Source organism: Protopterus annectens, chromosome 4.part0 (assembly GCF_019279795.1).
Source record: "Protopterus annectens isolate FY-2018-M chromosome 4.part0, PAN1.0, whole genome shotgun sequence".
Taxonomy (NCBI): Eukaryota; Metazoa; Chordata; order Ceratodontiformes; family Protopteridae; genus Protopterus; species Protopterus annectens.
In genome coordinates this window covers 1,573,706,539-1,573,723,119 of record NC_056733.1, presented here as the reverse complement: position 1 = coordinate 1,573,723,119, position 16,581 = coordinate 1,573,706,539, and positions in this window count along the sequence as shown.

Below are 16,581 nucleotides of genomic sequence, written 5' to 3'. Positions count from 1 at the left end.
AATTTTGTGCATTTGCATGGGTTAGCAGTGCCCTGTACAGTAGCAATCACCTAGAAAGGATAGTTTATAAAACTGTAGCCTGTAAAGGAGCAATATAGAGCAAATACCATGTGTGTGCCAACAAGCTTAGAGCAGATAGCTGGGATTCAAGTGGAAATACCTACAGATTTAGTTGAATTCTGTATTGTGTAAACATTAACGTTAATAGAGTTTGCTACTGTTTAGCATAATCTGCACAGATAAAGCACCTTTAATATCCTCCTACCTCCAATATACTACCCCCTTGTAGCTCACAAATCAAAGCAATGGTCAGTATGGATAGGCAATTTTGCTAAGTTCTCTGTAGCCAGCTTGTTGGATATGGGCATCTTGAGCAATAGTCTTATGTTTACTGACAACCACTTAATCCTTAAAGAAGGAGACACAGTATGCTAGAGGTGTACTTAAACAATGAACTAGAGGCTAAGCTCTCGCAAACAAGTGCACATTTGGTTTGTAAAAATCACACACACAGCACCCACCTCACTTATTACATAATACAAATATAGACTAACATATGCTGAGGCACTTAAAAGCAATCTTCCTAAACAACAAAGATTGCCTAGATCACCCATTGTCAAAGCTATGCCTCAGCATGCCAAAAGCCACTCAGAAAAAAACAACACCTAACATCGCACATATTGTCACTGTCAGTGGAGTCCCAAATACTAAGTCTCCTAAGGCAAGCAAACACACTTTCCAGGGCTCTCGTCATAGAGGTCTCCATTGTAAGATATACTGATGCCCATCTAGCCATGCTGAGCATGGAGAAGACAACTGTTAATTGCTTATCTGGAACCAGAATCCACCAAACATTACATGCACTCAGGTCATTGCACCACAGGTACCAGTATGATTCCATCATAGCTCATGTAGGTAAAAATGACCTGAGATGTACCACCCTGGAGTATATGAACAGAGATTATGCATCTCAGGCTGGTATGATCCTGGGACTGAACAGCATAGCAAAAAATTATTGATTTCAACAACTGGCTGTCTTTCTGGTGTCTTTCTAAGGGGATCCAATATTTGTAAGTTTGGGAGGAAATGATTAACAGACTGCATTGCTTTGCCAAGGATGGTCTGCACCTCTCCCCTATAGGCTTTTGAATACTGATTAAAACTGTATCCATCTCCATAGTTACCTCAAGGTGTTACCTCAAAATGCCAGGAGCCTAAACAAAAAACTACACACCCTTCAAGCCCTCCTCACATTCGAGAATATAGAATCTGTGCAGTTACTGAGTCATGGTTTAAAGCAGAAAAGATTACCCCAGCAGAGCAAGGCTTCAGTGCCTTCTAAACTTTTAAACCAGTAGCTGCACAGAAAAGGGCTAAAGGAGAAAGTTTCTTAGTTTACATCAATAGCAAGCACACCTCTAGGGAGGTCAAACAGGATGACACAATGGAGTTCCTCCATGTGTAGATCACCATAGAGAAAGTCCTGTACCATATCCTAGCCAGCTACAGGTCACTGAAGCTCACAATGCATACTTGGGACTACTGGTGACACCCTAAAACCCTGCTCATGGGAGACTTTAATTACCCCTTCTAGTCAAGGAGTCAAGGAGTCCTACACTGCCTCACATCTACAGGCACAGAGATTCCTGGACTTTGTAAATACAAGCACCCTTGACCAAATAGTGAATACACCCACTAGAGGCTCCAGCATATTGGACCTTGTATTTATAAATGTGGGAGAATGCTTCACCCCCCAATGTATCAACCTTCCTGGTAATGACCATCTGAAAATCTATCTCCATTGAAATCAAAATCAACTCCGTAATCCCATTAAAACCAGCAAAAGTGACCAACAATTCCAAGGTAAATTACCTTTTATTAAGTGATGGATTTTCAAGATTCAGTGCCCCTCCAAACCCAGAGAACACAGAAGCCTATTCTGAATTGCTCTCAGATACTCTTTACAAACATACCAATGACTGCATAGAGGCTGCTGTACCTACCAGAAGAAAGCCCATAACTAGCCCTAGAAATAATCCACCCTGTTGGCATTCCAAATTAAACAAGATATACAACAAAAGGAAAAAAAAATATGTCCAAAATCAGGAAGGGTAATTCCCACAAAGATAGAAGCTTTCTCATCAAAGTAAATTGGAAACTAATAGGACTAATTCGGTCAAGCAAAGTCAGCTTTGCTTTGTCAGCTTCTGGAGCATTTCTCCCTGGGCCTCCGCTGAAAACAGGATCTGTGGAAACTAGTCAGACTTTCCCAGTCAACAAATGTTAAATAAATAAATAAATAAATAAAATAAATAAACTTTGAGGTTAACATAGCCTCCCAAGCCTTCTACAATTATATCAGAAACCCAAGGGCAGCACACAGCAGTGTACTGATCTGGTGGTTAATTTTGCTAGATTCACTGAGCCTGGCAATGTAGCAAGCCTGGTAGTGGACAAATTCAGTTCCAACTTTACCCCCTCTTGCCCAAACCATCCCCTCAAAAATATCCTCAAACATAACTCCTCCAGCTATAACTATGGGGCATGTATTGGTTTCACTTACTAAGGCCAATAACATGGCCTCATTGGGCACTGGTAACATCCCAGGATGCCTCCTGAATGGTCAAAAATATGACTTATCAGGACCCCTGGAGTCATTAATTAACTATAGTCTTAAAGCAGGTTTTGTGCCACATGAATGAAAGACTACAACTGTCATCCCCTTAATAAGGGGGACCTTCAACAGATCCTGGAAACTACAGACTCATTAGTCTGACTAGTCGTATTTGCAAAGCCATGGAAAGAATTATCTTGGAAATTATCAATAGGGAATTAGAACGTATACAAATAAATATTATGGCAAATAAAACATAATTCATTCCAAACATGGACTAAGAACTCCCAAGCACTACTGGATTTTTTCAGATAACTTGGTAAAAAGTGTTTATATTCCATCTAAATTTCATATTTTAATACATCTTGCATCTAACCCTCCTCCAACCTGTGTACACAATATTATGTCCTCACTTTAAACACTGACCATGATTCCATATTTAACTTAAGAACAGCACCACTGAAGGAAATAGGTTGCCTGCTAACAAAGATAAGTGAAGTATTGTTAATTACTAGCGTATCACATCATGGGTTGCAAAAAAGAACTTTGACAATACTATTAAATAATGCATCCAAAAATAAATATTAATATTGTGGCAGTCTGAAGAATAAATAGCAATAGATGAACTAGCTAATCAACATACTGAAAGGAAAAAAAAGATATACCACTTTCATAAACACTAACACAATAAACTCTGCTTAGACAAAATTCATAAAGACCTTATTAAAAAGCTTAGTTCCATCAAATAAATCTTTAAAGTAGACTAGCATCTAAATCCTAATATAATAAAGAGGCGGTATTTAACAATACTGTAAAATTAAAAGTTAAAATCAAGTAAAATAATAGCATGACAAACTTTATGTATCAATATCTAATTATCAGTTAACCTGATATATATACCATATCGAGCAGTTTTTGTGCCAAGTTCAGGAAATCATCATAGTATTATATCCTGTTTACTAAGGATGCATCTTTCCAAATTTTTGGAGGAAATAAAAAAATGAAGGACATTACCCACATTGAACTTTAAAGCATTATAGGCATTTTTCTATGTACCATAAAGAATCATCTATCTGCAAGCTGCTTATTCTTGCTAAAACATTCTTTACATGTGGCCATGTTCCAGAAGTCTGACATCAGCCAATAGACATCAGTGGTATATTAGACTCTAAGAATTACTGACCAGTCAGATTTAATTATAATTCCTCAAACAATGAAGCAAGCAATTTAACTTATCGTAAAGAGCAGTGATAGTTTTATAATAAGAGACTCAGTCAGTATGGTTTTGTTATGGCACAATAGTCCTTACTTAATCTGATGAACAAACATAATCACAAATCCTTCTTCAACTATATTAGGAAACTAAGAAATGAACCCTAACAATGCACAGAACTTCCCCAGAATGACACTACTCGCTCTCAAAATATAGTGGGTATCTCAACAGATACGTTTTGTTTGAATTTTTCCCAGCCAACCCTTACCGTCCCTTCCACTATACATGCATTGCAGGTCTATATCATATGCTCAAAGAAACTTTTCTTTGAACATATAATCATCGACATCTAAAGAGCAAATGCTCTAAAGTGCGAATGGCCACGTCCATTAATTTTTTCCTCTGGAAAAAATTCAGGGGCTGTACACAAAAACAACAAACTTCAAAACCCTAATCAAGTGGGGGGCTTTACCACCGACACCCCCCCCCAACTAAATGTACCATCTCTGAGATCACTCTACATTGGGGAAAAGGGCAATTCCCAATAACGGCCAACTGAATTTTTTCCTGAGGAAAAAATTCACAGACGTGGCCATTTGCGCTTTAGAGCATTCGCTCTTTACATGTCAATGATTATATGTTCGAAGCATATAATATAGACCCTTGCATTGCTAACCCCCACCAAAAAAAATCACTATTGAGCAATTCTTAGAATACCTTGTCCAAAGCAAAAAATAATACCTCTATAAGGTCTAACAATATACTAGGGTACATCCTCATCAGTGTTAAAAACATCAGTTGTCTGAATTCCATCTCAATCTGTTCAACTATAGCTAACGACTAAGTTTGTTACAGAAACCTGTAGATCTTTTACAGTGATGCCACTACATGAAGACTGGTCTTCTGACCTTTGTAATTATAGGACCATTATCGGCCTTGCATACAAGACCATGGAACTAATAAAATACCAACTCATATCTACTGACAAGCAGCATTACTGACCTTGACCTAAACCAGTCACGGGCAGATCCTGCCAACTGAACATCATAAGTTTCTTTGAAAAAGTCACTGAGGTAGACAATGGTCTCAGTCTCTGATTACTTAATGCCTGTTTATATTTGACCAAACTTTATCTGCTCCATGTATTATTAGTTACAAAAGAAAAAAAATAGCACTAAGGTTTTCGCCATCTTTTAAATCCAAAATGCACTTAGCAAGTGCTGTCAGAAAGACAGTGTAACATGCCTTAGCAAGTAGTTTCATAAAGGCAGCATAGCACATTGTCTTAAGTTAAGGGAAGTCAGGGAAGGACAGGAAAAAATCTGTTTTTAATTTGCTGGCCAGTACTGGTAGGTTTAACTGCCTAGCAAGATATCCAAACTTAACAACTGAAGCAGGAGTGCTTAACAATTGTTAAGATCAGGTGTAGCAGAATAGAACCCCTTAACTGTTTTTTTTTTTTTTTAATTGGAGCATAATCACCCCACTCCATACACTATAAGCTTTCCTTAAGCAGTTGCATGTGCTGTTAGGATGAGATCTTGAGCTCTGATTTTTCAGAAATAATCATGGCATTCCATTTACTGCAAAATTTTTCAGTTCACTATTATTATTATTGGGGGTTTCAGTGTGTAAGTAATTTGCTCAATGAGAGAAGAAGAACAGAAAATAACAGGTTGTCTTTCTAAATCTTTGCGGTATCTATAGAAGTCTGATGTGGTTTTCTGTTGTGACTTTTAGTACTTTGATTATGCTATTAGATTATTAAATAAAAGATTTGGAAATTCTTATGGACAATATATTTTAGTTTGTGTGCTACAACTGAAGTAAGAAAGACGGTGTTGCACATCTCATAAAAATACTACCATATATGATACAACAGCACTATATCACTATATATTTCAACTGGCTTACAACACAATATTATGTAGCATTCTTTAGATTCAGTACAGCTCACAAAAGATATAGCTCAAAAATTGTTGAGCTTCTTAAAAAAGAAATACTGTTGGGGCTGGAAAACTAAGTACAAATCCTGTCCCAACTCTGTGCAGTTTTCATCTTAGATTGGGCCTTGTCTTGGTATATAAAGCAATATTTGATATAATTATTTTTGAAAAGATTTGTTTAGCTAGAACACAGAATTAATCAGAGACAACACAAGGTACAGTAAAAATGTACATATTGCCCTAAATATTCTAAGATGTTGAAAATGGAAAGAAACTATCACTGTCATGAAGGTTAATGACCTGACTTCTACTTCATTAAAAAAATATATATATATATATATATATATATATATATATATATATATATATATATATATATAATATATATATATATATATATATATATATATATATATATATATATATATATATAGAGAGAGAGAGAGAGAGAGAAAGATAAAAGGACATTTCAAGACATCATACTTTAAATCAAGTTAAGTCATGTCTTGATAGCAAATGATATAATCCTATGAACATCTGTTATTGATTACTTTGGAGACCTTTTGCAGTGGCTAACAATAGGTAAGAATGTCTATACACCCTGGAAATCTGAAACAGAAATGAAAATAAAGACAAAGTCCTATCTGACCAGAGGAGACACAATTCTTGGAATCATGGATCAGAGGCCAACAATGCATCAAAGTGGCATGATCCTAATGATCCTATAAGCAAATGACCACAGCAAAAATGTGTGCAATGGAAAATCTTATTTTTTGAAGTAGGCACTGAAGAAACTTTGTACCTGCTGTAGTTTCTTGTGAAAGCATTTTCAAGCATGCAGCATTCCATCTGCTAGCAAAGGACAAAGTAGTTAGATGTATACTTGGAAAAGTTTTACAAAGGCATAGCAAGAAAAGCAGCAAACAACTGATGAAAGACTTGATTGTGGCTTCAGTAACCTCTGAAACTGCTGCAGAGAGAGTTGGACAGAGGAACCAACTGTCACCCAAACAAAGGCAGATATCTCTGGACTGGACTGGGATGAAGTTGACAGCATTGGAATATGTTAGAATAAATGGGATGTGAACAGCTGTCAAACTGGAATGATACCTCAGTCAGTTACCAGCACTTTCTATCTACAAACTGACTGTGAGTACATGTTAACCAGTCTGCTCATCCTAATACTGCCTAGATGTCTGGCAAACATTTCAGGGTAAGGAACACTGCTTTTTAACCAAGCAGATTTTTGTAAGCCCTTAATTACGGGTGTCCATTTCCCCCTTACAAGGTAAATGCCAACATGATCAGTGCCAAATTCTGTCACATTAATAACAAAGCTTGTAAAATTCGAACTGCTAATAAAGGTCCACACCACTCCAGAGCCCTGTAAATAAGGATCTGAATCTAAGAGAAATGCTATATGGGTGTGAAGCCTTCTTTCCCACTAGTGCCTTGCAGCTTATTGAAATGTTTACATCAAGTATGCAACAGTTAAGACTGGGGCAAAGCTGTTATTGGATGTAAGAGCTTCTGAGCCTAGTTTTTCTTCCATATCATTTCCACATCATTCAGGCTACCAAATTTATGACTTCCTGACCCTTCACCACATGTTAGGATGATCACCACTGGCAGGTATCCAACTCTTTTCTGGACACTGGCAGGGCAGGAACTCCCCTGGATATGTATCCTTCAGAGTGCAAAAAGGAAGGAGTGCTACCAAGGTTTACAGTCATGATGTAGCCTGAAGCCCATCATACAATTAAAGGAAGAAAGAAAGTTATTTTTTTTAAGCAAGACTGACATAATGTGGTCCAGAAATCCACAACATTGATTACCCACAGATAAATACAAATACAGTAAATTTTCTCAGACAAAATTTCATTGGAAATGTGTTACTATGTGACTTAGCTAGTTATAGACTGTGCTCTCTGCCATCACTGTTTTGGCACTGATTTTAGATCTATACTATGTGCACACTCGGTTATTATCTGTGCTATTAACTGACCTGAAAACAAAACCTGCCACCATGGAGTCTCAGCCTGATCCATCCTTAGCCAGCCAATCAACACTTGATTTTCTGAGACAGTGCAGCATATGACTCATGTACTGACAACTTAGTTCTAACAAATAGTGATTCTACCTTTGACAGATAGATACGCCACAACTATCGAAGCAAACCAGACAAACAAACGTAGAAATAAAATCCTTTATTCGAATAAGTAAGCGCTTTCATGTCACTTAGAATGCTTCATCAGACTTTAACAGAATAAAGAAAATTCAAATCACTTAAATATATGTAACACACCAATAAAACACCATTTTCATGTCACATGTCTTTCAGATGAAATTACACCACTTCCATTAAAAAGACAAGAGGGTCAAAAGACATATTAATTGTGTATAGAAACACACATAAAAAACACTTATAAAAACATATAAGTATATTAAACTAATGTTTAAATGGCCTATCTAATAAAAATGGTTTCAATGATAACTTATCATTGAGACCATGACCTTTATCAGCCGCTAGCTTGATTATCCACCTAGCCTCTGTTTTTTCTGTATTGTTACCAATATTGCCTAACCTCTCTGTCTCTAACAGCTGTCCTATAGCCATAAATCCAAATACATGTGTAGTATCATTCTGCAGAGTGTGTTTGGCCAGGGCGTTTCCCTCATTTTCCCTATGGATAGCATAGAGATGCTCCCTAACTCTCTCCCTCAGTGTCCTGTTTGTCTTACCTACATAAAAACATTGACACTTCTTACATGAAGCCAGATAAATCACATTCCTCGATCTACAATCTGCATATTCATCAAATTCATATCTAACACCAGTGTCAGGATGTATAAATATATTAGAATTCATTATATACCCACATTGGTTACAACTGCGGCAGGCATATGTACCCTTTCTCTGGGAGGTAACCTTATTCCTAGGTATCTTATCATAACAAAGCAAACGTTTGAGGGACTTAGTATTCTTATAACTAAAGGCCGTTTTTTCTCCAACCAGTACCTTAATATCAACATCCAGTTGCAAGATGTTCCAATGTCTCATAATAATATCGACAATGGAGGTGTTATTATTAGTAAAGGGAATAACTACCCTTCTTCTATCTCCTTTCTTCTCAATGGGTCGCTTATATGTATTGTCATTCCTTTTAATATAGGGTAATATCGTCTGTTCTCGTTCCACGGCATCTACTAAGTGAAGATCACTACTACGATAACCTCTATCCATAAAATCATGTTCTATGGATACAACTGCTTCAGAAAAAACTTGATCATCACTAGTTATGTGTGAATAACGTTTTATTTGATTTCTGACAATATTCTTGTGTATATGTGGCGGATGCATGCTACTCCTGTGAAGGATAGCATTCCTCCTACATGGTTTCTTATACACTTCTGTCTCAAAAATGCCATCACATTTACTGAGTGTGACATCTAAAAAATCTATTTTATTCTGTGAGACTGTACTAGTTAGTGTAAGAAATGTGGTAGTTCCATTAATATAGGTAACAAAATCTTCTAAGCTTTCCAGATCACCTCCCCAAATCAGGAAAATGTCATCAACAAAACGTTTGTAATATTTAATATATCTAGAGAAACTCAGATGTTCCAATAAATAGGCATTCTCCCAATATGCTAACACAAGGTTAGCATAAGAATTGTCACACGAAGTGCCCATGGCTGCACCTTTGGTCTGAAGATAATATTCACTACCAAAAGTAAACACATTATAGCGGAGAATCATTTCCAGTAGCATCGTAATCCTCATAATCTGACTGTTGTTCAACCCTTTACTAATCAAATGCAACCTCAAAAAATCTAGCCCTATATCATTGGGTATGCAAGTAAATAGGGACACAAGATCCAGTGTCACCACATAATCTAATTCTCCTATACTATTACCAACATTAAAGGGTGCTAAGGTCTCCAAAAACTGTTTAGTATCACATAGTATAGATTCCGTAGAGTCTACTATAGGTCTCAAATTCTTCTCTAAATAAATTGACATAGTTTCTGTTAACCAGCCTCTACCTGACACTATCGGTCTGAGGGGAGGATTAACCATGGTCTTATGTATTTTAGGAAGGCCTCTAATCATTGGTATCACAGGTTTCTCAATTAAAAAATACCTATATAAATCATTATCAATAATCCCACACATCAGCATGTCATATAAGTCTGCATGTACTGTTTTGATTAGTCTATCTAAATCAAACTTACTCAATTTTCTATATGTTGTCTCATCTGAGAGCATCTCTAGCATAGTATTATTATAATAGCTGGTATCTAGCAGTACCGTAGCTCCCCCCCTTGTCAGCTGGTCTAATTACTATGTCAGTACTATTCTGTAAATTCTGTAGAGCTAATTTTTCATCTCTAGTAACATTATAAAAGTCTGGTTTAGCTCTATTACCCTCAAAAAGTTTCAAAAAATCATTACTACAAGCTTTTTCAAAACTATCAAGCAGAGGATGTAAAACCGGAGTATATGTTGACGTTTTTTTAAAAACCATGGTGTCTGCATTCATCATATCATTATTACCAAACTGCAATCCAAGTGCAACATTTCTGGTAAAACATTTAATGTCTACTACTAAGTTACTTACATCGACTCCTTGTGAGGGAATAAAAGACAGACCTTTATTAAGTATCTTCCTCTCACTGTCCGACAGCGTATATTTAGACAAATTAACAATCAAGTCCTTGCCACTGGTTTCAGAGCTTTCTTCTGAAAGTCGAGCGGCCCTCCAGATATTTTCCTCTTCCTGGTTCCTTGTTGTGGACTCCAATTCTGCCTTAGATCCGGACGAAAAGGGAGTGGAAAGCGAAGAGATGTAGTGTCATTATCTCCAAAAAGCGAGCATTGACCTGCTATCACTGTAGTTTTCTTGCGTACCACTTGTTCTGAAGCAATGACTGGATTCACATCACCAGTCAAAGAGGAGTGCACATTGGAGCGTGGTTCCATATTCAGCGCATCAGCCAGAAGTGAAGACGTCAGCACGGAAGTGGTAGAAGCAGAAAGGTCCTTGCACACAGCAGAAGGTGTTGGAATACTAGCGCGTGTTGCAGCATAAGGTGCCCTGGTGGATTCCCTCGGCCAGGAGAAAACATCCCCCCTCGAGAAATCCAAACAGTCTCTCTCTAACTTCTTCTTCTTCGCTAGTATAAATTTATTATCTAGCGCTTGCATTGTAGTGGCTATATCTGCATAGAAGTCTTCCCTTTGCAGTTCAGTGAGGACAGCAGTCAATCTCTTCTCTAACGCAAGGGCCTCATGTTGAAGCTCACTTTCTATAGTAGTATACTGTTCAATTAATAACTTCATATATGCGTAACTGGTATCCAGATTCAACTGTTGCCACTTGGACAGCAGTTTAGGATACATGGAGCCAAAAGTAGGCATTTTTAATAAACAAAGACCTCTAGGAATAACCTTGAACTTAATACATGCCTCCATATGTCTTTTTTGCCATTGAGCATTTTTAATTCTGCTCAAAACATCCCCCAGTTTTCTCATTAACTGCAGAGTATCCACGTGCCAATCAGTATCCTTGTGTATAAGAGCTACTTTAGCTAACTCGGCATAAGACAATTTTAATAAAGGATTCATACCCACTGAAAGCATATTAGTAAGACCCAATGGCCTGGGTTCAGAAAATCCATTAGATGAATTGCTGGTTTCTTCTGTCATGTCCCTGAGATGAACAAAGTAGCAATAACTCACAAATGAAGAACAAGTACAGGATAAGATATCACCTCACAAAAAGCAAGAAACAGTCCAAAAAAAGGGAGGTAGATACGCCACAACTATCAAAGCAAACCAGACAAACAAACGTAGAAATAAAATCCTTTATTCAAATAAGTAAGCGCTTTCACGTCACTTAGAACACTTCATCAGACTTTAACAGGATAAAGAAAATACAAATCACTTAAATATATGTAATACACCAATAAAACACCATTTTCATGTCACATGTCTTTCAGATGGAATTACACCACTTCCATTAAAAAGACAAGAGGGTCAAAAGACATATGTTTTCTCCTGGCCGAGGGAATCCACCAGGGCACCTTATGCTGCAACACGCGCCAGTATTCCAACACCTTCTGCTGTGTGCAAGGACCTTTCTGCTTCTACCACTTCCGCGCTGACGTCTTCACTTCCGGCTGATGCGCTGAATATGGAACCACGCTCTGATGTACACTCCTCTTTGACTGGTGATGTGAATCCAGTCATTGCTTCAGAACAAGTGGTACGCAAGAAAACTACAGCGATAGCAGGTCAATGCTCGCTTTTTGGAGATAATGACACTACATCTCTTCGCTTTCCACTCCCTTTTCGTCCGGATCTGAGGCAGAATTGGAGTCCACAACAAGGAACCAGGAAGAGGAAAATATCTGGAGGGCCGCTCGACTTTCAGAAGAAAGCTCTGAAACCATTGGCAAGGACTTGATTGTTAATTTGTCTAAATATACGCTGTCGGACAGTGAGAGGAAGATACTTAATAAAGGTCTGTCTTTTATTCCCTCACAAGGAGTCGAGGAAAGTAACTTAGTAGTAGACATTAAATGTTTTACCAGAAATGTTGCACTTGGATTGCAGTTTGGTAATAATGATATGATGAGTGCAGACACCATGGTTTTTAAAAAATCGTCAACATATACTCTGGTTTTACATCCTCTGCTTGATAGTTTTGAAAAAGCTTGTAGTAATGATTTTTTGAAACTTTTTGAGGGTAATAGAGCTAAACCAGACTTTTATAATGTTACTAGAGATGAAAAGTTAGCTCTACAGAATTTACAGAATAGTACTGACATAGTAATTAGACCAGCTGACAAGGGGGGAGCTACGGTACTACTTGATACCAGCTATTATAATAATACTATGCTAGAGATGCTCTCAGATGAGACAACATATAGAAAATTGAGTAAGTTTGATTTAGATAGACTAATCAAAACAGTACATGCAGACTTATATGACATGCTGATGTGTGGGATTATTGATAATGATTTATATAGGTATTTTTTAATTGAGAAACCTGTGATACCAACGATTAGAGGCCTTCCTAAAATACATAAGACCATGGTTAATCCTCCCCTCAGACCGATAGTGTCGGGTAGAGGCTGGTTAACAGAAACTATGTCAATTTATTTAGAGAAGAATTTGAGACCTATAGTAGACTCTACAGAATCTATACTATGTGATACTAAACAGTTTTTGGAGACCTTAGCACCCTTTAATGTTGGTAATAGTATAGGAGAATTAGATTATATGGTGACACTGGATGTTGTGTCCCTATTTACTTGCATACCCAATGATATAGGGCTAGATTTTTTGAGGTTGCATTTGATTAGTAAAGGGTTGAACAACAGTCAGATTATGAGGATTACGATGCTATTGGAAATGATTCTCCGCTATAATGTGTTTACTTTTGGTAGTGAATATTATCTTCAGACCAAAGGTGTAGCCATGGGCACTTTGTGTGCCAATTCTTATGCTAACCTTGTGTTAGCATATTGGGAGAGTGCCTATTTATTGGAACATCTGAGTTTCTCTAGATATATTAAATATTACAAACGTTTTGTTGATGACGTTTTCCTGATTTGGGGAGGTGATCTGGAAAGTTTAGAAGATTTTGTTACCTATATTAATGTAACTACCATATTTCTTACACTAACTAGTACAGTCTCACAGAATAAAATAGATTTTTTAGATGTCACACTCAGTAAATGTGATGGCATTTTTGAGACAGAAGTGTATAAGAAACCATGTAGGAGGAATGCTATCCTTCACAGGAGTAGCATGCATCCGCCACATATACACAAGAATATTGTCAGAAATCAAATAAAACGTTATTCACACATAACTAGTGATGATCAAGTTTTTTCTGAAGCAGTTGTATCCACAGAACGTGATTTTATGGATAGAGGTTATCGTAGTAGTGATCTTCACTTGGTAGATGCCGTGGAACGAGAACAGACGAGATTACCCTATATTAAAAGGAATGACAATACATATAAGTGACCCATTGAGAAGAAAGGAGATAGAAGAAGGGTAGTTATTCCCTTTACTAATAATAACACCTCCATTGTCGATATTATTATGAGACATTGGAACATCTTGCAACTGGATGATGATATTAAGGTATTGGTTGGAGAAAAAACGGCCTTTAGTTATAAGAATACTAAGTCCCTCAAACGTTTGCTTTGTTATGATAAGATACCTAGGAATAAGGTTACCTCCCAGAGAAAGGGTACATATGCCTGCCACAGTTGTAACCAATGTGGGTATATAATGAATTCTAATATATTTATACATCCTGACAGTGGTGTTAGATATGAATTTGATGAATATGCAGATTGTAGATCGAGGAATGTGATTTATCTGGCTTCATGTAAGAAGTGTCAATGTTTTTATGTAGGTAAGACAAACAGGACGCTAAGGGAGAGAGTTAGGGAGCCGCTCTATGCTATCCATAGGGAAAATGAGGGAAACGCCCTGGCCAAACACACTCTGCAGAATGATACTACACATGTATTCGGATTTATGGCTATAGGACAGCTGTTAGAGACAGAGAGGTTAGGCAATATTGGTAACAATACAGAAAAAACAGAGGCTAGGTGGATAATCAAGCTAGCGTCTGATAAAGGTCATGGTCTCAATGATAAGTTATCATCGAAACCATTTTTATTAGATAGGCCATTTAAACATTAGTTTAATACATTTATATGTTTTTATAAGTGTTTTTTATGTGTGTTTCTATGCACAATGAATATGTCTTTTGATCCTCTTGTCTTTTTAATGGAAGTGGTGTAATTTCATCTGAAAGACATGTGACATGAAAATGGTGTTTTATTGGTGTATTACATATATTTAAGTGATTTGAATTTTCTTTATTCTGTTAAAGTCTGATGAAGCGTTCTAAGTGACGTGAAAGCGCTTACTTATTTGAATAAAGGATTTTATTTCTACGTTTGTTTGTCTGGTTTGCTTCGATAGTTGTGGCGTATCTACCTCTCTTTTTTTGGACTGTTTCTTGCTTTTTGTGAGGTGATATCTTACCCTGTACTTGTTCTTCATTTGTGAGTACCTTTGATAGATGCATTTATGTATCTAAATTTGAGGGTAGTCTTTCCATCACCTCATGGTTAGTACACACCAACAAGACAGTACTAAATTAACGCATCCCCCCTACATATGTGTAATACATAGAGACATTTGACTGAGCCTAATAAACATCCTACAAGCTTACCTAAGTTATGTACCCAAAACACTAATTCCACTCTCACACCTGTGTGCATTGCAGTGTGTATTGCAAGCATGTACCTTTATAGTCCTGTAAGCCTGAAGCCCATCTCTGGTATGACTTAAGCCATTGATCACTACATTATAAGTGGCACAGACACAAGCTCTTGTTACTAAAGGAGAAGATGAGAGATAATTATATCTCTCTGGTACTAGATTAGGGATACAGTTAGTGCCCTTACTTCTCTCACTGCCTCAGATATGATCATGACACTGTAGTTGCCCATGATGGGTGGATAATTTTGGGTATTCTATTCTGTGGAGTATGCACCAAGACATAATTGAGCTCTCTGTTCATTTCTTTGAAGCAGCCAAGGTCCTTGCACTGTGCGGCATTCTACCCTTCCCATAAATTATGGCAAAATTCAAGGATAAAATTATTAGCTTCAATAATTATCTAATAAAATTGGTGTCATTGTAGAGGTTCCAGTATGTGCCTCTACAAGCTGAAATGGAAAACCGTTCCCCGTGTTTTGCCTGGGATGGCCATTACCTCTCACACCTCTGTAATTATATGCTGACTAAACATTTGCTGCCCCTTAGTGCCATTTTAGGCATGTTCTATACAATTCAGCTCAGCAAGTTGTAGACCAGATAATATCAAGGCAATACTGTTGAATATCAATAGGCTAAACAACAAAATCTCTGAACTTTAAGCCATCCTTACCTCTGAAGACATAAGCCTTTGTGTAAGGAAACATAATCCCAATGTAATGATACCAATCCCCTATCCCAGGGTACAGATCCCATCATATTCTCAGAGCCACTGACAACTATGGGAGCATATCTGTAATTATTTTAACTCCACTGCCTCTTGTAGATTCTGCAAGATACAAATCTGGATCTGGTTGTACTACATGGTATTAATACATCATAGCCAGCTATGCAGTCTCATTTATGACCACTTCAGAACATGAAGAGTACCTTAACCAAATAAAAAAGTTAATCAGCTAACCATGTTAATTCCTTTTGGATAATTTTACCTGCCTGGACAAACTGGCAAATGTGTATTACCAATAACAGTGATGACCTGGCTTTTGAACTGTTTAAACACCAATACATGTGGCCAGAACAGGTGTCAATATTGAAGATCTTGTCTTCATAAATAGTACCTCGATTGTATCACATGACTTGCTATCCCTTCTCTAGTTAAATTTGTTCATATCACAGTGACCCTTTCCCTATAAAATGGTTCCTGGCACCAATAAATCCTTCACATGTTAAGGATTACTCCAAAATCACTGACTTACTATTTTCTTATCCTCATAGGTGCTGGAACCATAGAGCGAGGGGAGGGAGCACCCCTCCACACAATTTTTACTGCTGCAAGACTAAGGAGGACCCAACAGAGGACTCATGCATGCATTGCATGCTAACGTGAATTTAAAATAAAAGTGCGCAGAAAATGTTCCTGATCACATCATTGCTGCCATAGTCACTCACAGTAATAAGTGCTCCATTTTATTTATGAAGGCAGCATTGATCC